Source organism: Solea senegalensis, linkage group LG12, assembly GCF_019176455.1.
Source record: "Solea senegalensis isolate Sse05_10M linkage group LG12, IFAPA_SoseM_1, whole genome shotgun sequence".
NCBI classification, from domain to species: Eukaryota; Metazoa; Chordata; class Actinopteri; order Pleuronectiformes; family Soleidae; genus Solea; species Solea senegalensis.
In genome coordinates this window covers 24,813,733-24,837,756 of record NC_058032.1, presented here as the reverse complement: position 1 = coordinate 24,837,756, position 24,024 = coordinate 24,813,733, and the positions used below count along the sequence as shown (strand labels likewise).

Here is a 24,024-nt window from a genome sequence, read left to right as displayed (position 1 = left end):
CATACAATCTCTGAGACTGTCCTCCAATGAAACGTACATATAGGTCGTATGCAGGAATTACGACCTATGTCTACGTTTTCAAAACCAGCGCCCCTAGCGGCTGTATATATGACAGCAACCTGGTACCTTGGAAGTGGTATCTAGTAGCTTCGCTAGTGACGAGAGCGCTGCACCGGAGTGTGGTCGACAAGGGTTTCACTCCCTATACCAACTTTTTAATTTTTACTGCCTAACCCTGTCTTTTTTGCCCTAACCTTAACCTCGGTAACACATGTGCATTCCGATCTCTGCCCCCCACTGACCCCCCTGCACAATCACACCAGTTCCCCCCGCTTTTTTTTCAAATTCTGCCCACCGAAGAATGTCTTCTCATGTTTGTTTATTTATTTATTTATCATGTAGAATGTTCATACCACCTCAATAAGCTATCAACCTGTAAAATATGGCCATAATCTGTAAAATATTCTGTAAATTAGCATGTATCCATATCTCTATTAATATAGCGTATTCACTGCACCTTATCTGTATATAATAATCTGTACAATATATTTGTATTTATAGCGCTCATTTATATTCATATTTGTTTTTTCATATTTATACTTATTCATAGCACATCCCACTAATTCACCCATCCATATATACCAAACAATTGCATATTACTCTCTGTAAAAACAAATAAAAACACTACTTCTGTACATAGCAACATACTTTTACCATTGTTTATACGTCTGAGGAGTTTTAGCGTGATGGGAAGAATGACATGGCAGCCATTCAGGTAGTAGCATTAATATTAATATGTTAATATAAGACCAACATGCATTAAATTGTAAACTGTGTTTTTTTTTTGTTTTTTTTATTAATTAATTAATTTATTTATTTATATGTTTGTGTGCTATAGGCAGACTGGACATTATTCCAGGCATGCAGGAATCCAACACCTTCAAGTTTACGATAAACTTCCCCTCGTCCTACTCCGCAGAACTCTTAGAAACTGCAATTAAAGCATGCAAAATAAACACGATATTTAAGTCAGTCAGTGGATTCTGTACCTGACGTGAAGTGATTACTAGACACTTACGCTTGTTTGACCATGTTTTATAGAAGTGATCCACGTCTCCTCTCCCTCAATGTTTTGGTATCCCGGAGCAGCAATCCACCATCTCCACGTGTTATGAATACAGCTGATTGTGACAGTTACCAGAACAATACTTTGGCAAAAAAGAGGGTGTGAATGACACAAGATGACAACTGCAGAGCAAGTATCTCAGCCCCGAGCTACAACCCAATGCGGCTGAGGTTTATTTAATGACCCACAACATTGTTGGACATTATTTGACAACAAAGAGCCACTTTTGTTCACATTTGCTGTGTGACACTTCACCGGGGATTTTTGTGTGTAATTCATTCACCGAATGCTGATAAAGCTGTAAAACTGTGTGAGAGAAGGAGCCTGTTGGAAGTATTGATCATGCCCTTGATTCTATTAAGGGAACAATTAGGTGCAGGAAGGTTTTAATGGCATTTAATTTTTCAAGAGAATCTTTGCTGCACTGGTTCAGTCTGGTTTAAACACTAATGAAGTGTTTCTCTTGCATTATAAAAATACACCATCATTTTCATTTTACTAATAATTACATGGAAGCCCTTTAACTTCATTCTTTGCTGTGGTTTTAAGTGATGTAGGACATCAGTGGCGAGTCTCTCGCAACCTCAACAACGCTCATGCTGTTGCTACAGAGATATATACTGTGCAAACAGATGTGATACGAGTGTAAGTATAAAACAACTATGTGAAATTGAAAACAAACATAGCACATACTGTAGGGGGTGAAGAGCCTCGCCATGGGAGACTGATCAACTATTCCGACTCAAGTTAAGACTTCCTCTTCAGTTAATAAAGGAGGAAGGACGTGTATTATGTGTTTCGAGGGTTCTTATATAAAGAAATGTTCATGTTTTCAGTGAAATGAAAGCGCCGATGTCTTCTGCACACGCACAAATATGACGCAGACTGGGAGTTAGCGGGTGTGTTGTCGTCAGTCCCACCAGATCGGCTCTGCAAATAGACAACTTCCTGAAAGTAAAACACAGCGAAAACAGTTGTTGCTTGCGGGTTTGACGTAAAGACACGCAGCTGGAAATGGATAAATAATTGCAGCTCTCATACATTAAAGATGACGGAGAACAAAGGGCTGTGTGCTGCCATGAGAGTTTCCCAAGCAGCGCTAACAAGAGCACATAATGAACACAATCAAACAAAATCATGCTCTCATTGATCATTTCTGCCCTCGGTTTCTTTTAGCTCTCACCAAACCACAATCAGATCAAAGCAGGTCATTGTATTTTTAGACTTTTGGCTCAATAAAAATCCCCTTAATTATAAATAAACTTAGATTTGCTGAGTACAACGCACAACATTATGCCTATATAAAAAATTGCTAATACATGCATGCACAATGGATGGTAGACAATGGATGGATGGATAATCTGATGACCAATTTGAACGGGAGCAGTATAATTGCCCCAAGCATTGCAACTAGCAATGACTCCATTTGTGTCAAAATGACTGTGTAAAGAAGCCAGAGTTTGCGTAAAAATATGTGGAAAGAATGTTCAATATTGTCTATCGCTTGTATACTGTTTTGACATTCAATGAAGTAAGAAAAAAACGAGGTACTGGCCATGAAAATACTGTATAAAACAAACTATTGAGCTGCGCTGTGCACCACTTTTTGGCAGTTGTGAAAGCCCGCTTTTGTCTTCATATTTACAATAGTTTAGACTTCAGAAAAGAATCAGCAGGTCAACAGCCCGAAAAACCCATTTTGGCCCACCTGCCCCTGACCTCTTATTAAATGCCGACCCTGTGGTTGTTCTTTCATAGCATCCCAAAAAAAACAAACAATCTTAACAAAGCTGACATAGCCAGCCCTCAAGTTAAAAAGTCTGGATGAAGGGGTCAGGAAAGGTTAAAAAAAAAGCCCATGACATAAGCACACAAGCCTTTCCCGCTTCCACTCCTCCAGTCCTCCATTTTACCTACTTTTCTCACATCCATCTCTCTCCACCCTAACCTCCCCCATCTCTATTCTTGCCTCCCTCCCTCCCCTCTGTCTGACACCCAGTGAGGTGTGCACTTAAGTCATTTTCGGGGGCCATTCTCAAGCCTCAGGAGACACTCTCACTCACTAAATTGGAGAATTTGCATTCATTGCACCACAATAGACAGCAATGGCTGAGTAAATCTAACTTTCTTGAAATTGTGGGTGATAGGGAAGTACAGTGAGAGCAGGCCCCACAAACACTTTTTTTTCTCTGCTGAAATGCTGAGTTATTTTACTAATTTGTCCAAAACTTTACAAAAAAGAGAATTTATTGAATAGTTTTAGACGTATGGGTTGCGTAACTGGTTTATCTCCTTTCTGAAATGTATCTCCAAGTACCACCAGAGGAAGCTCATGTATCATAGTTTGAGAACCATGGGTTTAGAAAATGGCTCTGCCTGAACTATGTCCCTAGAAGTTACAGGATCATGCATTCTATGATAAGGCGAACATATTTCATACATTAGTTTTTGCTGAACTGTATACTATGGATGTTTTTTTTTCTTGCAAAAATGCACAAAATGAGCACCTGAAATTATGTGTGATATATCCTACTTTATTCAGGTGTCAGATATTTTGAAGTCAGGAACTGACCAAGAATGGGAATATAAACCAATTTGTAATAGGGTGTTATTTGTGGAATATTCCAAACTGGGAGCAACTAATAAGATGCATTCAAAGACCTTGGTAAATTTTGGAATTTCTGCAGAATCTAGCGTGTTGAGCTTCGAGGAGCAGCTTCGAGATGCATTCAAGAAACCGCGTAAATTCCACCGCTTTTGTTGATAAAATTCATACAGAAATATATACTATTATAATATATAATGTCATACAAGGCACTCGCGCAGTGTTATCAATTTTCTGTCCATTCGCTGGAAATCTTTTTTTTTTTTCAGTGTATATGTTTTTAGACAACGTAAGATTTTGAAAAAACAACCCACAAAATTAGCCCTTGAGGTTTTGTGACCTATCCCGGGTCCATTGAACCAAAGTTAGAGCCATGGACCAAGAACTGACATATAATTTAAACCAGTTTGCCCTAGGGATTTTGAATATTCAATGGGATTATTTGTCGAATATGCTAATATTCTAACTCTAAATTTCATCCCCTCTGCAAACACACATATAATCCACCAACTAAATGTTTGCTGCTGCCACCTTGTGATAATAGATGCAACACAAATTAGGTAGTCAATGAGTAGAAAGAAGTGTTCTTATAAATGCAAATATTTGTTTTGTATATTTTTAATATGTTACAAATGGTCACAGTAACTGATTGACTCTTTATAATCAAGCGAACAATTGAATAATCCAATACTGTATGTCAGTGTAGTTGTGCAGCACGTTAAAGTGCATTCATGTGTGGCATAACATTCAAGTCTATAAAAGAGCAGCCAGTGTGGAAGGGAAAAGGAAGTGGGTGAAGTCTGATTTATGGTTGTGTATGAAGTTGTTGATGAAAGACTTTTTCATCTTCTCTTTCTGCATACATCATTTGCACTGGTGAGCCCAGTCTTTTCCTATTCGGTTAGAAAATGCCTCAACCTCTGCTCGTATAGGTGTGTCTCGCTATTTCACTAGTACAGATACTCTACTATGCAAATGATTCCATGATTCATGTCTGTGCATGGCAACAAATACAGCCTTCAGATCTATCAGGTATTCATCAAAAGAGATGTAAACGAGATCTGTGAGACATGACCTGATAACCAGATACGTGTCAACATCTTTGAGAAACAGATGCAAAAGGAGTCGTAGAAGTGTAGAAAGAGAAGGAAGGAGAGAAAACCCCATTAGTGGCAGGTGGTATGTCTTCAGTGTTCGGTGTAATGCATCTGAGAGCTAACTATTCCACCTTGGATGATCAGAGGGCTTGGCAAGAAGGTAATGCATCACATCTGAAGATGGTAAATATGCTCCTGCAGGATGGATAATAAATGCATGAAATGGGAACAGGTGGATTGGCATATGTAAGGAGAAGTCGATTGTAATAATAACAAGATGGGGAATGTTCAGAAAGAAAAATAAAATGAATGTTGTTATTAGACAAATCATGTGAACTGGTGCTTTAGAGCTGATGCACCAGAGGGAAGGTACATTTAACTAGTATTACAATCTTACCAAGGACAAAAGATCAGGCGGCATTCATTTGTACGTTTGGACTTGTAATTGGTTAGTAAATTATTTATATAGTACCAGTCAAACACAAGGTAATTCAAAGCTTTCAGATATACATTAGCTGTGCATCCTAAAGATTATGGTTATTGTTATGGATTATGGATTAAGAGAGAGCATGGTTTCTACAGCTTAAGACAAGATAAATTAAATAATTTGAATAGTATTTTAATGCCACTTTGAATGAAATGTAGAACAGAACTGGGAAATATCTGTGGTTTGCTTGGCAGGATGATTTCTCAGCTGTGTGTTTTGTGCATATAGTACACCACTGCCAAGTTTGAAACACTTTTGCACAAAATACACCATCGCTTTGATTTTCAAAGGCAACACGTAAACATGTAAAACACAGTAGAAGTGAGCAGGAAACATACACGTGGTGTGGAAGACTGATGCACGTGAGACACAGCAGATCGGCATCATGCAGCCATCAAGCACAGCTCATGGCTGCATTCTCAAACTGGCCTGAGAATGTTCAGCCTGTAATTCTACATACAGTATTTAACTATTGACCACTCGGCATGGCTCTAGCACAGTGCCAAAACGTTGTAGCCACATCTATGCTTTGTTGTTATGTTATGGTCAACCCTGTTACATCTACCCAATGTCTTATGTAAATATTTTTGCACCAAGTAAGCATTAAATTACTGTTTTAACAGTTTTTTTTTTTTAATTAATTATTCTACTATGTAAAAAATTTAGCCCTGTATAAAATCAATTAGGAGACACTGCATGAAATGTATCTAAAATACAATAAAACGTATTTAAAATCTCATGATAAAAAATGTTTATGATTACATAAAAGGGTATATTAAAAGTATATAATATGCACAGTTGAATAAATTAGACTAATTACAGTTAATATATATATATATATATATATATATGCAGAGTTTAATAAATCAGACTATTTACAGTTTACAGTTAGTTTACATAGTTTCGACTTTTTATCTCAATTATGACTTAGCTATCTCATAATTTCGATTTAGCTATCTCATAATTTCAATTTTTTTCATCATTTTCATTTTGACTTTTTATCTCATAATTGACTTAGCTATCTCATAATTTGATTTAGCTATCTCATAATTTCGTATCTCATAATTTCTTAGTATCTCATTATTTCTTATCTCATAATTATGACTTAGCTATCTCATAGACTTTTATCTCATATTGATTTAGTATCTCATAATTTCGACTTTTTATCTCATCATTTTGACTTAGTTTCTCATAATTTCGACTTTTTATCTCATAATTTCGACTTAGTATCTCATAATTTCGACTTTTTATCTCATAATTATGACTTAGCTATCTCATAATTTCGATTTAGCTATCTCATAATTTCGACTTTTTATCTCATAATTTCGATTTAGTATCTCATAATTTCGACTTTTTATCTCATAATTATGACTTAGCTATCTCATAATTTCGACTTAGTATCTCATAATTTTTTTTCATCAAGTGCAGGAAACGGGCTTCCATAAACTGTTACAGTGTTAAGAGACTGGATGTAAAACGTGGTTAGCGACATGCTAGCTAGCGGTAGCATATGGAGCTAATGCTAATTCAACAAGAGGTGGCATGTAATATTGTGGCTCAATTTGGATAATATTTTGTAATTAGACGGACGTTGGAGAAGGAGAGAGGTCGAGACCGGTTTCCAATGGACGGCCCTGCTGTTTTTTTCTCATCTTCATTGGACTTCGCTGCTGTGTGTGTGTGTGCGTGAACTGTGAGTGCCATTGTCATCGCTATTGTCATTGTCATCGCACTAACAAACGAGTGCACGTGTTATTTATTTGTTTTATGGCCCAGTTCTGAGTGAAGTGGCTATTACAGTTTTTAAGCCCCAACCTACCCCAGCATCGATTATATTATCCTGATAGTGTGTGGTATAACTGCAAAGGTGTGTGGGCCCGTAGGTATTGTTTATAAAGTGAATTTTGAATAGTTTGGAGTATCAGAAAATTGTGTGTCTGTGATAAAATTGTTGACCGAGTACTGATATGTTTGCCTTGTAAGGTATCTAAACAAAAGGTTTTTATTTATTTGTTTATTGTTTTTTCTTGCAGCTCTTACACCTCACCTACCAAGTAAAGGTGTTGCTGTCACTCGAAATATGAGCCTGACCCAGGCCTTTACCAAGATGGAAACACAGCATTAGTATGCTCTGTTATAATGACTTGCCAGGAGCTTGTTCTTGTTTTTATTTTTTGGGAAAGGCTGGAACTTTTGGTGCCTCCTCGTAATATCTCATCAATCCCTTTTATCTGCATCCTTTGCTTGTGTGAGATATCTCAGAGAGGCCAGGAGGGACTGGGGATGACGCATGATGATGTCCTTGTTGTTGCAGGAAGATCTTGCTGACCCTTTCAAATTCAAACAGTGCCATAGGTTACACTGACAGTAAACCTATGAACGCCCACTCTGTTAAAATGAACATTGTCCAATGTGCAGCAGTTTCATTGTTCCCAGAACAGGTTGGAATTGAAATCAATGAAGCTCAGTTTTAGAGCAGAGCCTGTGGAGCGAAGCCAGGTACTTAATGCCACACAAGTACCTTAAACGTTCAATTTGTTTCCCCTACAGTGAGAATTGGATCTGACACAAATATCTGAGCTGGGACTTGCTGTAGACTGTCCATTGGGTGTCCCTTTGAGCAATGAATAACTTCAGGAGTGTTCTCTATATTCACTTAGTACAAACACAATCCAAAACATATGAATTAACCTTTTTTAATTTGATTATGCAGAACAAATATTATATAAAAAAAATCACACTCTGTTTTTGGTGTGTCAAACTTGAATTAGCCTTTTTTTTTGGAAAAACTGACTACTTTGATTTAATCTTATCATCTAATAATGAAAGTCAATAGGCATATCTGCGATAGCAGTGCAAAATGGACTAATGACATACACCAGAACCAAAACTGTGAACATTTACGATGAAAAATATAAATAGTGTGCTGATAATTATGATTAAAAATAGGACTTTTTTAAAAAAAAAACTCCCAACTTATCGATTCAAATGTATCAACTGTACAAGAAAGACATCATTTATCATTATTTATAAACAGCCCAAACATGACCCATACGTTTGCTATTTTACAACATTACACTCACTATATAAAAGAATCCAGTTTATATAATACTTCCTATGTGGATATTACCATTATTGTGCAACAGTAATTTCATTTCACTCTCCAGGAGGCATGATTGCTTTTACAGTTTAAACACCCACACACGCAGACTGAGATGATTTATCACAGGTGAAGACAGGAAATGGACCCTCACAGATCATTCACTGACTTATCAAAAAGAGTGAGGCTTAAAGATTGGCCTTGTCACAGAGTGATACATGGACCATGTCAGTGTGTGGAAATGTGTGAGTGTGGGTCTGTGTGAAAACCCAAATGAGTTCATTTGTGTTTTATACTGTACACATTTTGGGGATGGGACTGCTCAGTAAAAAATACATTGCTTGTCTGCTTATTATGACCTATAGTTGTATTTTTATTGTTATGGGAACCTCAAGCAGCCATAATAATGATGACAGGAGCAAAACGGGATGTTAGGTGACACAGTGTTATACTGCACACTAAGCGAGACACAGACTTTTCTCATTTCATATACGGTCAATCGAAAGACGTGAGTAAATGCAACTTTGATCTGCATTGAGGGAACTTCGGAAAAGATCTGCATACAGTTCAAAGTTCCAGTGAAATGTGGACATTGTAATGACATTTCAGTCTGTTTTCATAGCATTTATTTATTTGATACACTAAGGATTTTGAGCTTGTGGCACTTAAGAAAGTTAATCTGTTATGTGGTGCTGTTTCAAAACAAGCAATTACTGCTTTGCAAACGTTTGAACAATGTACAAAAACAATGGCGAGAACCTACAAGAGAACTGTTTAGGAGGACTTGAACTGAATTGAAGTAAAGTCCTCAAAGTTATTTTTCACTTTAGTAATGTGAATTTATCAAATTTATCCCTCGAATCTTATAATTCTTGTCCTTGCACCGTCCACACACAGACTATGAATTTCTTTCACGGTGGAATTTCTTTGTTGTAAAGTTCAAGTATGGTCTGTCAGCTCTCACAGTCCCAGCTTTTAATCTCAGGGAGTGATTAAAGGTCTTGTGGCTGTAATGAGAGTTGCTACAACTTGGCCTTAACTTACATCATCAGTTTCAGGATTGGAACACGATGAATAGACTGTTTCTAGGAGGCGCAGAGAGAACTGACAAGTGCATTGATATAATACAAGCATGTCAAATGCTTAGAATTAGAAGTGAAAGTAATCTGGTATTATCTGCAACTCACATCAATGTGTTGAAACACTTGTGAAGTTTCCAGGAAATACTAGAAACAGACCTTACCTTACATACTAAGTCTCTGCAGTACGTCGGGGAGAGAATGGAATGGATCTATCTGTCATGAAGGGCAGGTTGTTCACTGACCTCCTGCTCATCACCCACTCAAAAGTCTCCAGGTTCTTACCAATAATGGCCTTGTGAATGAGTTTATTAATCCTATTGGCATCTCTGGCCCACATGCTACCGACTGCCATGCTTAGGGATATTCTAAACTAAATCATACTGATCTTGCTCTTTAAAGCTCTAGCAAATACAAATACAGTATTCTGACCTATCATTTGACAGAGTAGGGAGAATTGAGAAGATCAGAGACTATCGTATGAACGCCCCATTACATTACTTAAATATATTTTTACAATATAAATTGAAAAGTATTGCTTCTGAATCTGCCGTCTACCTGCTTTAAAACTTCCCAAAAACAACACTTTCAGCAACGCTGTAATTGATATCATGTTGAGTGCCATTCTGTGTCTTTCTATCATCCAAAGATTTCTCAATATTTCATTCTTTAAACTGACAGAACATCAATTTGGCCATCTCATCAGTTAAAGAATACACTGGTGTGGATATCACCATGTTTTTCTTGCTGTCGTCTTCTTCTTCTGTGTATCGGCTTCTTTCTTTTTTTTCCAGGGCAAAGCCTGGGGGTGGGAACTGTGGAACATACATGTACATGCAGAGACACTAGGTCAGTTTGGGTCTAGTTGAACGTATACATGCAAGTCGACTTCCAACCTTCGTATTTGACAGTTGTTATTCGTCGTCTTGCTGTAATAATGTCTGGCACTATGCACAAACCTACACCTTCAGGAGCCGAAGTGCCCAAGGAGTCGGCCGAGTGAGCTTTTCTAAGTTTTGTCAAACTAGATTTCCCATTTCTTATTATGGGATATCAGATTGAATGTAGTTTAATTTCCAGCGTTAAAAATGAGAAATGTACAGCTTTCTTATTTGTTATCGCACACATTTCAGGTCAACTTAGTGTCCCATGCGCCCTCCTCCATTTTTTTAGAGAAATTCCCATTAAAAGTGGCTCAGTGCAGTTCTGGTTGCATTGATTTAATCTCACTTTTTAATTTTTATTTAAGATGGGCTTCGTATAAATTTCATTATGTTGGTAAATGGTCAAAGTATTGCATTCATTTCTTGCCAACTAAAGCAGATAATGGGGCAGATTGCAGAATTTATAACAACTTTTAGAACGTGCTGGGTCTTCAATGGCATATTAATCTATAGGTCTGAATTATATTTATGTTATTTATTTACCTTGGTGTTACTATTATACAGTACATCCCTGTGTGTTTATTACATGTGTGTTATCCCTTTGATTGTAGATTATCTTTATGTCATTTAGTTGCGATAACTGAAATATCACCAAGGATTTAACACACACGTGATAAATAATGATGGATAAATTGGATGCCCTAAAGAAACTAAGCCAGGGGTCTCAAACTCAAATGACTTGAGGGGCGACTGAACTTGATCTCGGTCTTGATCTGAAACTCTCCTCTGTGCCATTGTGTTCACTGGTTGTGTGAAGTGCTCTTACCCAATCATGGGTGTACCTACTGTGACTCTGCCATTTTGAAGCCTTGGATTTTTAAACCAGGGGAAGCCATATTTGGATGAGAGGGTGGAGCTGGGGGAGAAGCAAGGGATGGACCATACGTAGAGTCTGAGAACCAACAGGTCACAACCACACACTAAATGGGGACCACATTTTCAAAATGGACATCATGCTTGACCTGAAATCTCCTCAGGATGTTTATTGACATTATTAGTCAAGTGAGATGTGGACTTCCTTTTAGCTTTACATACAAATCAGTGGAATCGCCCCCTGATGGACAGTCAAGATCATACATGTTCAAGGCACTTCCACAATGGCTTCACTCTCTGGACCTTGAGACTATGACTAAGTTCAAACTTAGCAACAGATTGGGGAGGAAAGGTGATTTCTGTGACTTTGATTGTGGCGTGTTTGTTGGTACCATACGAGCTGGTCTCAGTATTTCAGAAACTGCTGATTGACTGAGATTTCCACACAGAGACATTTCTAAGGTGACCAGTGAATGGTCTGAAAAGGGAAAAAAGTATGTAGTCAGTGAGCGTTCTCTCGACAAAAACGACTTGTTGATGCCAGAGATGTCAGAGAAGAATCATCAGACTGGTGTTAAATGAGAGGCAAAAGAAACTCTAACAACCACTCATTACTACTAAGTTATAAATAAGACTAAATCTGAACACACAAAACCTTGATGTAGATTTACTGCAGCAGAAAAACACCAGTTAATCACAGGCCTAAGTCTTCACAATTAACACCAATTTAGAATTGTCAGTTAACACTGAGCTGCAAGTCTGTTGGGAGGGAACTCACAAAAAGACACAGGGAGAACAGTAGCCTCACATAGGAGAGTCTTTATTCTGACTTACTTAACTGACAAGAAAAAAAAGGAGGAGGCAGCGAGACAGAAGGAAGGGTAGGAGTGTGGAAGTGAGAGTAGGGACTATAAGTGCAGGGAGAGCTGGCTGATATGACAGAGAGAATAAAGGTAGGTACAGTATATTGTGTGAGCAAGAGACCATGTGGAATGGAAGCAAGGCCAGGGGCATCGGAGGTGGATTCTACCACTCTACCATGGTTTGGATAGAAAGGGAAATGGGGTAAGGGTAATCTTAAAGGAATAATGTGTGAAGATTGTCCTGGACGTTATGAGAGTCTCACACAGAATCCTGAAGCTAGAAATTGAAGGTGTGATGTTGAATGTTGTCGGTGTTCAAGTTGGTTGTCGGGTAGAAGAGAGAGAGAGGAATTCTGGAGTAAGTTGGATGAAGTGGTAGAGCGTGTTCCCAGGAGAGAGCGTGATGATTGGAGCAGACTTCAATGGGCATGTTGGTGAAGAGATGATGAGGAGGTGTTGCGTTGGTATGGGGTTAAGGAGAGAAATGCGGAAGGACAGGTGATTGTGAATTTTGCAGAAAGGATGGAAATGGCTGCGGTATATAAAGACATATTTCAGGAAGAGGGAGTAGCATAATGTGACCTTTAAGGTAGATTATATAATATGCAGAAGATGCAGTCTGAAGGAGATAAGAGGCTGCAAATTGCTAGGGAAGACTGTGGCTAGTAGGGCTGGACGGATCGATATAAATAAAATATCGATACTAACGTTGGTATTGGGTATTGATCGATACTTGTGTGATGAGATCGATTCTTAAGTACAACTCCAGGCCTTTACAGAGTGACCGACTGGCCGTACAACACTGCTCTTCTCTCACTTCACTCATGCGCAATTAGCCCCTCCCCTTTACTCCGCTGCCAAGCCCCTCCCCCCTCCACTGCACTCACTCACTGCGTTGTGGCTGCGTGATGGCAGAGCGGAAGAGGAGCGCTGTTTGGAGGTTTTTTTTACAGCTGTAAATCAAACCACTGCAACCTGCGATGTTTGCGATGTTTCCGGAAAAAGGGAAATTTAAGTTTTAAGTTTTCTATAAACATTTCTGAGTTACTTAATAAAAGTATTTTTATTTTTCTGACTGTAATTGCAACATACCTGAGAAAGGATTTTCTCCAAGGCAGGTCAGTTAGTAAAAATGTACAGAAAAATGTAAACAAAATACAAATATTTCTGAGTTACTTAATAATAGTATTTTTGTTTGCCTGAAAACTTTGTCCTGTGTTTTATTATCATCATAAACATGATTGATTAAAGGAAAACTTACAAAATAATTAAATAATCATGAAAATTCAAGTTTTCAGTCAAATTTGCATACTGATGATACATTGCTCTCCCCTACACAAAAGTAGATGTAGTAAAAAGTATCGGTATTGGCAATACTGGCCCTGTATTTACTTGGTATTGGATCGATTCCTAATTTTGCAGTATCGCACAGCCCTAGTGGCTCGGCAGCATCCAATAGTATGTACATTTTGAGACCTGGTATAGTTTCAGGCCCATTGCCAGCCAGAATGTCCATGTGGACTCAAGTATACTTTCCAGACTACGTGGGTACTACGCGGATATTAAGTGGGCATGAGCTTGAAGTGGGAAAATAATGCAGGTTCCATATAGTTTCAGTAACAGTGACCCTACATGGGAAGTCCATGTGGGTAAGCCCGCTTTTGACCCATATTCTCAACCCGAATATAACCCTTATGGGGCCCACATGGACATGCTGGCTGGGTTACACTTTATTGCTCTGCCACTCATAGACACATGCGTACACAAACAAATATGCATATTCACACCCAAACGCACACATACACGGTTTACCAAGAGTAAAGAGGCAATGCAGTGTTGTGAATTTCCCCAAAACACTGAGCTCCAATCTGATTAGAGGAAAGATCAAAGAGAGGCAGTGAGATATTCCCGTACAGGGGTTGGCTCAAATTCACTTGAGGGCACTCATAAGCATAACAGGCAATCACACTGATTCTATTCACTCAGGATTAATCTCTCAGTTTCCGCTCTCTCTTATTCTTGGTTGACGTTGGTCGTTTTAACCATTTCAGTCTTCATATGCAGATCTTCCTTATCTTTTCTCGCCTCTCACTCCTTCCACTCATTTTTTTAAAAACCTGATACCCCCGACACTGCTCTCTCCCGCCTCAGTTTTCTTCTCCCTGCACCACCACCTGCGTATTATTTTCTGCGACTCAGCCTCTCAGATATTCCTCAGCCTCAACAATGGCAAACTATTATTTTGTTGCCTGATCCAATTAAGCAGCTTAAAGTTCCATTATTGTCTGCAGTGGGCTGAAAGATTTTCCTTTGTGGGTTCGATGAGTAAAGTTGCCCCTGTAATAAAATAAGTCGGGTTAGTCCAGTTATGTTTTAGGATTTGTGTCTCTGTCATGATTTTAAATACCTGATTTGGAAGCACCTGACTGAGATCAATTGATGTCAGTGATGAGGCATTAGCATGTCCTTCTTCCTTGTACTGACAGTTTTCTGACAGGCATGTAATAGAAGTGGAAATTCACATCACCTCAGTCGGAACGGACACATGGCAGCTTTCAATCCGAGCAGCCGTCAGTCTGCAGGGGCAATAAAAAAGGCCATATTTGACATGCTCATCACTTGATAAGCTGTGGTACGTAACTTTTGAATACGAGCGAATGGCCATCATATTCAAGCCATTGTCAGATGAGTTAAAAACAGTGCTGGAGTCTATCAGCTCCACACGACTCTCTGTGTTTCTCAGGATAGCAGTGTTTACGCCATGACTGATGGAAGGAAGGCGGAAATACAACAACTACGCGAGTAAAGTGATCACAGCAGCGTATCTGTCACTCACTACAGGGGCTTTTTTTTTTATTTACTTCCATCTGCTTGTTTCTGAGCTGAAGTAACTTCAGAGACACTATCTGAATAATACCTCCGATTCACTGCTCTGCTCATTGTGTGTGATGCTAGCGGTGTTTTGGCAACAGAAGTTGCACACGGGAGGTTTGTTTTCAGTTTTTCTCCAAAGTTTGTTTACAAGAATGCAGGGAGAGATGTCGCAACTCAGCTGGAGAGCGGAACGCATATCAAAAGTCCTTGAAAATGCCATAAACAGCAGTCGGCTTGTTGTCTCGACAAAATCACTTATGAACAAATCAAAGAAAGCATTTATATAGCAGGTTAAAGTCTTAACCACCACTGAAAAGCACTTTATACTATAAGTCACATTCATGCATTCATATAGCACTTTAATATGCAACTGTTTTTTTATATCACATAACTCATACACAGAGAGGGGGTTTGTGTGTTGCTCAGAGATACTTTGGCACGGGATAGATCTGCGTAGCTCTACTTGCTGCATCATCGTTCAAACAATCCTTAGCAAAGTGTCCACTGCAAACTTAACCCTTATACTGCCCCCTGGTGCTTTCCACAAGTATGGAAACAGTCAGAGCGGACATCATTCCACAGTATTCCAACATCTTCAACTTTTTGATCAATGTTCCCTTGTCTCTGGAGAACAATTAGAAATCCAATTAATGCATGTAAAAAAAAAAAAGCCAAGATATTAAAAATAGAAAAGATAATGTGTCAATCCTGGTCCTGGGAACCACTCCCCTGCATGTTTTACACCTGAATTGTGTCAGCTCATCACCAAGCAACACCAAGGACTGATAATGTAATAATAATTCATTTGAATCAGGGGTGTTGGAGCAGTGAACATATACTGTAAAACATGCAGGGTAGTGGGTCCCCTGGACCAGGATTGAGAGAACCCTGGCTTGGAACTTAACAAGGTATCTGTGCATCATTTTAAGTGTGGTTGTATGATGAGACACTGACACATAGTAACTGCCAGTCGGGAGAAAAAGGAAAAAAAACAAATTTTTTGGGTGTCCGTCTGGAAACTGAAGTTTGTCTCACTTGAAACAACAAATGAGGCAGGAGACTCCAGTGGTTCCAAACTTTAATTTCCAGCAACAAAAGGCTGTCTTACCATCAGAAAAAAAAACAAAAAACATAGAGTTAAGCATATCATAGATTTAGTTGTGTGAGGTGGGCAGAATCTGTTTTTCCTCGTACCTCATCATCACCACTAACGTTTTGTAACTCATGCATCCACACTGCGCAATCACTTTAACGTCAAAATGAATGACTTAGGTTTAAACGCCTTGTTGGTCTTTGTTCCTACCCCCACAATGCTTCTAATAATATTCTGAATAGGGAAGAACATGTTGCTTCTCATTCCGTCAGAGGAGAAAAAGTCAAGGGCCAGGCCTTAGTTCCGTCAGTTATTTCTCTCTATAATGCATGAAAGCTCAAAGTGATGCTGTAATATGCAAAAGTGGCTGATGTAACCTAGGGTTTCAAATGAGTTACAGATGAGCTGACACCAGCGTAAAAAATATATAAAAGAGAATCTAAATTTCCATGGCCACTTGATTCCAGCAGTTTGATGTAATTCTATCTAACACAGGGAGATGTCTTTATAATGTCAGCTCGAGACAGATCTCAGCTGACGATGGGCTGGGAGACAAACCCCCCACTGTGATTTTTGCGGGGACATCACAGCATGCACAACATGCTCTCTCTATGGCAGAACCCTGCAGATGTCAGGAGTAACTTCCCTTCAAATGATGCCATTTTGCTGTTTCAAGCAAAAAAAAAACAAAACACGTTTGAAGACGTTCAAAAAGTTTCACTTACAAGGAAGACTATGAAGTCCTGAGTCAGTTCAATAGCAAACGTCTGAAATCAAGAACATGATGAAAAAAAAAATAAAATATGTCATTCTCTTACACCAACAGAAGTAAGGGGGTCAGCCAAGTGATGTTTTATTGGCCTGTTAAAGTAACACTGAAGGATTTGTCTCCACAGTTGGTTAACGGTATCAAGTAACATGCAAAGTTGTAGACAATAATTCTAATGTAACAACAACATCTTCAGACCAGACACAGTAGCCCGTGTTATAGCATTTTATACAAATATGATTACATTGATTTATGTTTGGCTATATAAGAAAATACATTATTTCAAGGTGGAAATCCTACATTGCGTTGCTTTACAGCACTTACGGCACATCACCATATAATATAAGAAAAACAAGATCTTAATACATACTAAATCAATGTATGCATAATAATTAAAAGTCAACTGCAATGTCTCTGAACAATTCGCTTCTCATTTCACTGCCCACTAAGTGGTTTATGAGGGTGTATGGAGAGGGTTTTTTAAATATAGTGTTAACTAAATTAATTAAATTAACTAATTAACTAAAATTGTAAAGTGTTTGTATTTAAATAGTATTTTTCTAGTCTTGAGTTTTCTATCATACATATTTCATACCCATACTTATCTTTTTTACACATCGCTGCACAACGTGGGGTTAAGTGTTTTGCCCAAGAACACAGACTAGCAGAGCTGGGAATTGAACCTGCAACCTACAAGATGAAAGACAACTCATTCTAATACTGAGCTACAGTTGCCCCAAAATGTTTATGGTACGTTCAATGCCAATCCAAAGCTAGCACCAGGAAAAACCTACATTTATCGCCCTCTTAAGGAGTCTTTGCAACATAAAAAATATTGCATATTTTGATATTGCAATGTTCTCTGACTGGTAACACTATTCACTTTAGAGCTGATTGAGGGTGTTCCAGTCTGGACACCCTTTGTTAGTTGGGATTTTCTCACCATAAGGATGAATGTACTTGCAAAAATAGATGTTGTACTCAGTTCTCATCTACCACTGCAGTTGTTGTTAGCTTTCAAGCTAAACAAGGAAATGATTAAACAAAAATCTTCCTTTAATTTATTATAGGCCAAGAAGAAAAAAAATCAAACCCGCTGCAGTCAAGGGTCACTGGAGTTCAGCTCAGTGTCAAACGCTAACTCTGCAAATTACACCTCACTTCAAATTATAAGGTGGATTTAATGGGCATAGTTCTATTGTTAAAACTGAGCTCATTTTCCAAGCACACTGAAAAACATGAATAAATGACCAAAGTAAGTGTTTGCTGATGACATTTTTTCTCCTAATGTGTAATTATCTATACATTTCATATTCTAAAAAACTTAAACATATAGCCGCGTCGGCTTTTGTTCGGGGACTTTAATGAAGTTATAATTCCATTGCTATTATACTCGAAGACAAATTGGTGCAATTTTGCCAGCAGCTGACTCTAATAAAAACAGTTGGAGGAACAATGTGATGTTAATGGAACATTACATTAAAGCTACTTAGCCAAACAATTAAGGTGGTATAGATAACACAAATCACCAACATATTTTCAGGACGTACAGTATGTCCTTCACACTCATTTTTTTGAATCAAACTAAATCATAATATGATAAACTTGATCTTTCTAAGGAGATTTCATTTTATTTAGTTTGATTTTTAAAAACCAAGGTAAATTTAAATTGCTTCTGTTGTCATATTTTCATATAGAAAATAAATAAGATTTTCTCCTTTAAAGCTTTTTGCTGTTAGGTCCAGAAAGAAATGACAGAGAGTTCAAGACAGGTATGTAATAGTTGGTAGTTACACAATTTCACATCTGAGAAATGATTCATTTAAACAATGAAATGGTTAGTCAATGAGTATTAAAAGGGGATTCTTGTTGAGTAATGGACCCAGACAGCATCCAGTGATGAGCTTGAGACAAAGCTAAGACATTTGACTGTGATGAGCCGAAAGAGAGTTGTAAGAGAGTTTTGTTGGGGGCTTATGAGGTCACATGGGCTGGTTGTCTTTATTTTTATCTGTGTATTTATTTGTGGACGAACACATACAATATTAAAAGTCTATTAAAGTTAGATGCTTGAAAAGTGGTTGTGTAAACAGGACAGAAATAAAGATTTTAAAGTAGTCAAAACGACCCAAAAGGAAAAAAGAAATATATTGTTTTACATTTAAACAATTCAGATTATAATGACCCATGTTTAAAAGGCAGCCCATAAAATGATCAGCAGACTGTAAAAGGGCTGTTTAAAGGCACTTCCCTCCCACTCCTCTCCCTCCATTTATGTGGCTGCATCGTCTTCACTATATTCACTCTCTGATGTGCACAGAAAAGGTGTGAAGCCGGCTTTTTAATAACCTTTGCTGAAGTGACAGCAAGCATCTCACACCTTCATGCTGTCAAACACATGCATACTCACTGATACCCACATGCACACCAATGCGCTGCTGTTCCCAACACACGATCAAAGCAGATGCGCGCACCTTCCAGTCTTGTGTCGTTAAATAACTTCATGTTACCATTCACGCAGAGAAATTGACGGTGGCTGTGGAGGGGCGCACAAATCTGAGTGTGAGGGAGTGACAGCACAGATTGGGACTGCAGGAGGTTTTGTTTGGCCATCAAATGAATTGGCTTTTTTTTTTCACCTTTTTAATTAGGATTTATGAAATGTTGATTCATCAATTAAACACCTCTTTAATCTCTTAAAGAGATAACAATTTTCATTTTTCTATTTTAGTCACAATTAGAATGATTCCATTTGCCTTTTAATAATTCAGAAACAGCAAAAGCCATTGGATCCACCATTAGGCCAATGACCATTGGTATAACTGTAATTGTCAGTTATGGACATGGCATTGACAGATGGTAACAAGTTGCTGACCTAATACCAAATATCAGGATGAAATTATTTGGAATAGTGAAGAGGAACAAGACAAGAAGAGTAAAATCAGTAATAAAAGGAAGAGAGAGCAGGAGAAAGTGACATAAAAGTGTGAGGCATGACAAACAAGTCTCTAATGATAAAAAAAAAAGATGGCCTGTGGTCAGGAGGGAGCAATAGAGAGATAAAGGACGGACACAAGAACAAGTAGTGAGTGAACTGGTGGAGGGAAAAGCAATTAAAGAAAGCATATGGGTGCGTGAGCTAAGACCGGGTAGAAGAAACGACTGGAACAAGAAAGAGCGTTAAAGCCAGTTTCGTCACAGGATCCTCTGAGACTAAGAGATAAAAGCTAGTTTGCGGTTGGCTGCAGATTCAATCTGGCAATGTCACCTTAGTTTGGTTGTCTCCCATCTGACTGAAAAAGGGACTGCAACCTTATGAAAGGGTTTCATCATTTCTAACAGAGTTTGGCGAAGATCAAACATGTTCTCTTCCCAACGACAGTGACGCCATCTTCATAGACATGATGTGGTTGCTACTCCTTCTGCGATGGTTTGAGTTGACGATGGCCACTACAGAACCAATCGCAGTAACTAAATGCCATTAAGTTATGTAACAAATTATTGTTAGTGCTATTACTGTCCTCCTCTCCCTCCACTACAGCCATTTTTGCTGACAACTCTTTCACCAGGCTGGAGACTCCACTCAAGTCCATCAAGGAGATGGAGAAAAATGCCGTGCTACGTGTGACTACGTCACCAGTGGCATGGGGGTGGAGCCTGTCTCCAGGTATTGCACATGAAAATAATACATAATACATTTTAAAAAATAATACATAATACATTTTAAAAAATGGAACAAAAGAAGAAACAAAGTCTTGTTATATCCTTCAACAACACGCCGGGGCTGGGATTTTTAATTTCCAAATATTTCGATGAACGCCCTGTAAATGGTTAAAAGGGTGTACAGGGTGGGAAGGAACGGTGAAGGGCCACAATTAGCATCTTTGCCTGGAGTCCCCCAGAGTCTAGCATCACCTCTGGATAGATGTCATTACTTGGTAGCCATTGCACCTAGAAAACTACAACACGCATGTCATCATTGGTCTGATGGTTGAAGGTCTCTCCAATTGCATACAGAGGCATTTCAATCTAATTGAATGGTGACCACCTTTTCCAGACTCATATGAGATTGAGATGTAGTCTAGCATTAGCCTGGCTATCTTTGCCTCCAAACTTGCTCCCAATGTCAGTCAGGTTTCCATAATTGAGACTGAAATTAGATTATTTAATTCTCTACAAACAGCCAGTGCACCAATGAAGGTAGTCAGACTTTCACATGAACATGACTGTCCACTGCAATGGCATGTATTACTCCTTTGCTGTGTGGGACCACGTATTGAAGTGAAACAAAACTGAAGTGAAAATCGAAATTAATGATGTGATATTTATGTCCCCAGAGCATTAAAAAAAACTGATCCCATCACTGTGATAATTTGAATGTAGTATAAGTGACGTGACCAAATCCTAAAATCCATATGTTTAACCATTCAGCCAGATTTTAGTAGCGATAAAAATCACTAAGTATGTAAAATTAATTACGAATATCATGATAAATGACACACCGGGGGCCTCTGTCCACTGAAGACAGAAGTGTCAGACACGTAGACACATTTTGAGTCGACAACTCCACAGAAAAGTGACGTCACCAAAGCTTTTCTGTGGATTGGGTTTTGGGGTATGAAGATAATATGTTAATGTAAAATTCCACCAAGGCCATTTTTGCCTTTTTTGGCCCCAAATTGTCCCCTAAACAGCAGTGTGTCTTTAACTTCATTACACTGTAATAAGCAGGTATTATCATAAATGAAGTGATGTCATTGAAGCGATTACCTGACCGTGCTCTTTCACACGAAACCTGTGCACGCACTCACAGCATTCATGCCACGCTTCGATGCTGAAAAAATTGGTAAGATTAAATGAAGCTTTGATTCACAACATAGAAATTACACTCTGTGAAACTGTGGGTAATTCAGTTTGACAACATCTGCAGAAATGCTGACTGACAGAAAGTGGCCATGATGTGCTCAAACTACTGGCAAGAGTCTCTAAGTCTGTGAGGGTGGACATTGGGACCGGGCCAAAGGAGGTCACAGGCCATGTTTTCATTACACTGCACTAAACTTTTTTTCCCTAGTCTGGCCCTCTTTTGGCCAGACTAGATGCTCATTGGCCCACAGGTAATTTGTGTTCTTGCTTAAAGGGGTTTCCGTACAAAAATTGCTGCCGAACAAAACGAGCTATCGTAAAAAAATGAAAATGAATTTGTTTGAACATTTTTACACCACTCCCAAATTTTAATTGGCCAGTTTGCTCATACAGCTGTGAACGTGTTTTTTTATTATTATTATTATTATTTTTATTCAGGTTGGTGTCCAGAGTCTCCATATGTCGTTAAACTGCTGTATGCTTTCTTTTTTTAATCTCTTCTCGTACCTTCTGTGATGTCTCATGGCTGATTCTTGCATTATGTTATTTAAACTTAAATTACTCTACTTTACTGTATTGTTTATTCTTTACCATGTTCACCTGCTGTTTGGCTCTGTGTGACTGGCCTATATCGGAGCCTGGATCTCACTGATAACGGCACAGAGATGAAACAGTGGCAGCTTTATGATCTAATTTACCCTCTGCAATAATGGCTTCATGTACAGTTAAAATGAGATGCAAATGTGCCTGAAACTGGCATTCTATGCTTTTAGTAACTTCAAGTTAAGTGTTACTGCTTTTATTTCCTGCCTTTGTTTCTCTCTCCAGTGCTACAAAAGCTAAATATGCCCACAGGAGTCATTAGTTTTATCTCTGGTGGTGAGACAGCACAGTGTTTGCTGCAACAGTTTGGCTTGCTGAGTGTGTGGTTTTCAAAGTATGGCTGGTCTAATTATTGGTGTGCAGCCTAATCTAATCATACAATGTTTGTAGCTTGTCCAATATAGTCCCAGTATTGACATAGAAACTACTTTTTAAACTTCTTTTTTTCTTTATGGATTAAAAAAGTGCTGCAGTAGGTTTTCGACACCTCAGTTTTCATTTGTAATTGTAGTTAGTGGAAAACTTTAAGATGGAATCTGGCAAGTGCACCTCAGTGAAGTGTTATTTCTTTCTCCACTGACTTTGCCAATTCATCATGATCTGTTAAGATGTCGCTGAGATACTTATACACATCTGAACTTGTAAAATGGGACAATTAATCCATTCAATGATTACTCTGTCCTCCATAGGACGTTTTACAGTTTTGCCCATGATAACAGACATTAACTTTATCACCATTATTTGTAATGTAACAGGCATTTAATCTCATTTAACAAAAGAAAACATTTTCAAATTGAGTACTGGAGATTTGAATACTAGAGATAGAGCACACATGCAACTACCAAAACAAGTTGGGAAAAGATAAACAATATCACAATTCCCCAAAGTGAGGTTAAGGTGCAAAAATCCTGACCAAGGTTATTGGAATCCATCCTTTCTAAAAGAAATCCCATTAGGGAAAGTATTCCTCTGCATTTTGACCCATCCTAGAATTAGGAGCAGTGGGCTGCCACACTGAGTGGTGCCCGGGGAGCATTGGGGGTTGGGTACCTTGCTCAGGGGTACCCCAGCCCTTTTTTTCTTTGGCGTTTTTTGAACCGGCGCCCCCCTGCTTACAAGTCAAGTTCCCTTTCCACTTGGCCACGGGCTGCCGAAACGTAGTTCCCTGACCGGGAATCGAACCCGGGCCGCGGCGGTGAGAGCGCCGAATCCTAACCACTAGACCACCAGGGAATGCATGCAATATATAACACTGATCCAAAGGGCTTTGGGAAACATCTAATTAAATATAGTTTAGAGTCCATATGGAGATCTGTTTTCACAATTTATTTTCAGTTTGTCTTTGATTTGTTTTTCCAAAATGTTTGTGTTTTTGGGCAGTCCCAAAAGATATGAGAGCATCTTTTGTTAGTATTTTGTTACTGGGACTGATCTAACCCAAAGAAGCCAATTTTCTTTCCAGAGTTGGCCTTCAATACCCCTGTGACATTTTGATCATAGATTTTCCTCATGATTTCTTGAATAGTGTTTGTGACGAACTACAGATAAACCTCCTACACCGATGAAAACATACCTTCCTTGGTAAAGGTGAGAAAGGAACATATGTGACGCAGTAAATGCTGAAATACTGGTCCAGCATCGTAAATCATAGGCAGAATACAGAATAGTGTGACACAAATGAGGTGTGTTTAAAAAAGGAAGTGAC

The 24,024-nt window shown here is 38.5% G+C and overlaps 1 non-coding gene across 1 annotated transcript; it reads right to left on the bottom strand.

The window, feature by feature from the left end:
- Nucleotides 1-23,480: 23,480 nt before the first annotated feature.
- On the bottom strand, nt 23,481-23,552 carry trnae-cuc. Its single transcript has one exon. It is a non-coding gene; the product is annotated as a tRNA-Glu (tRNA).
- Between the last annotated feature and the right edge of the window lie 472 nt (nt 23,553-24,024).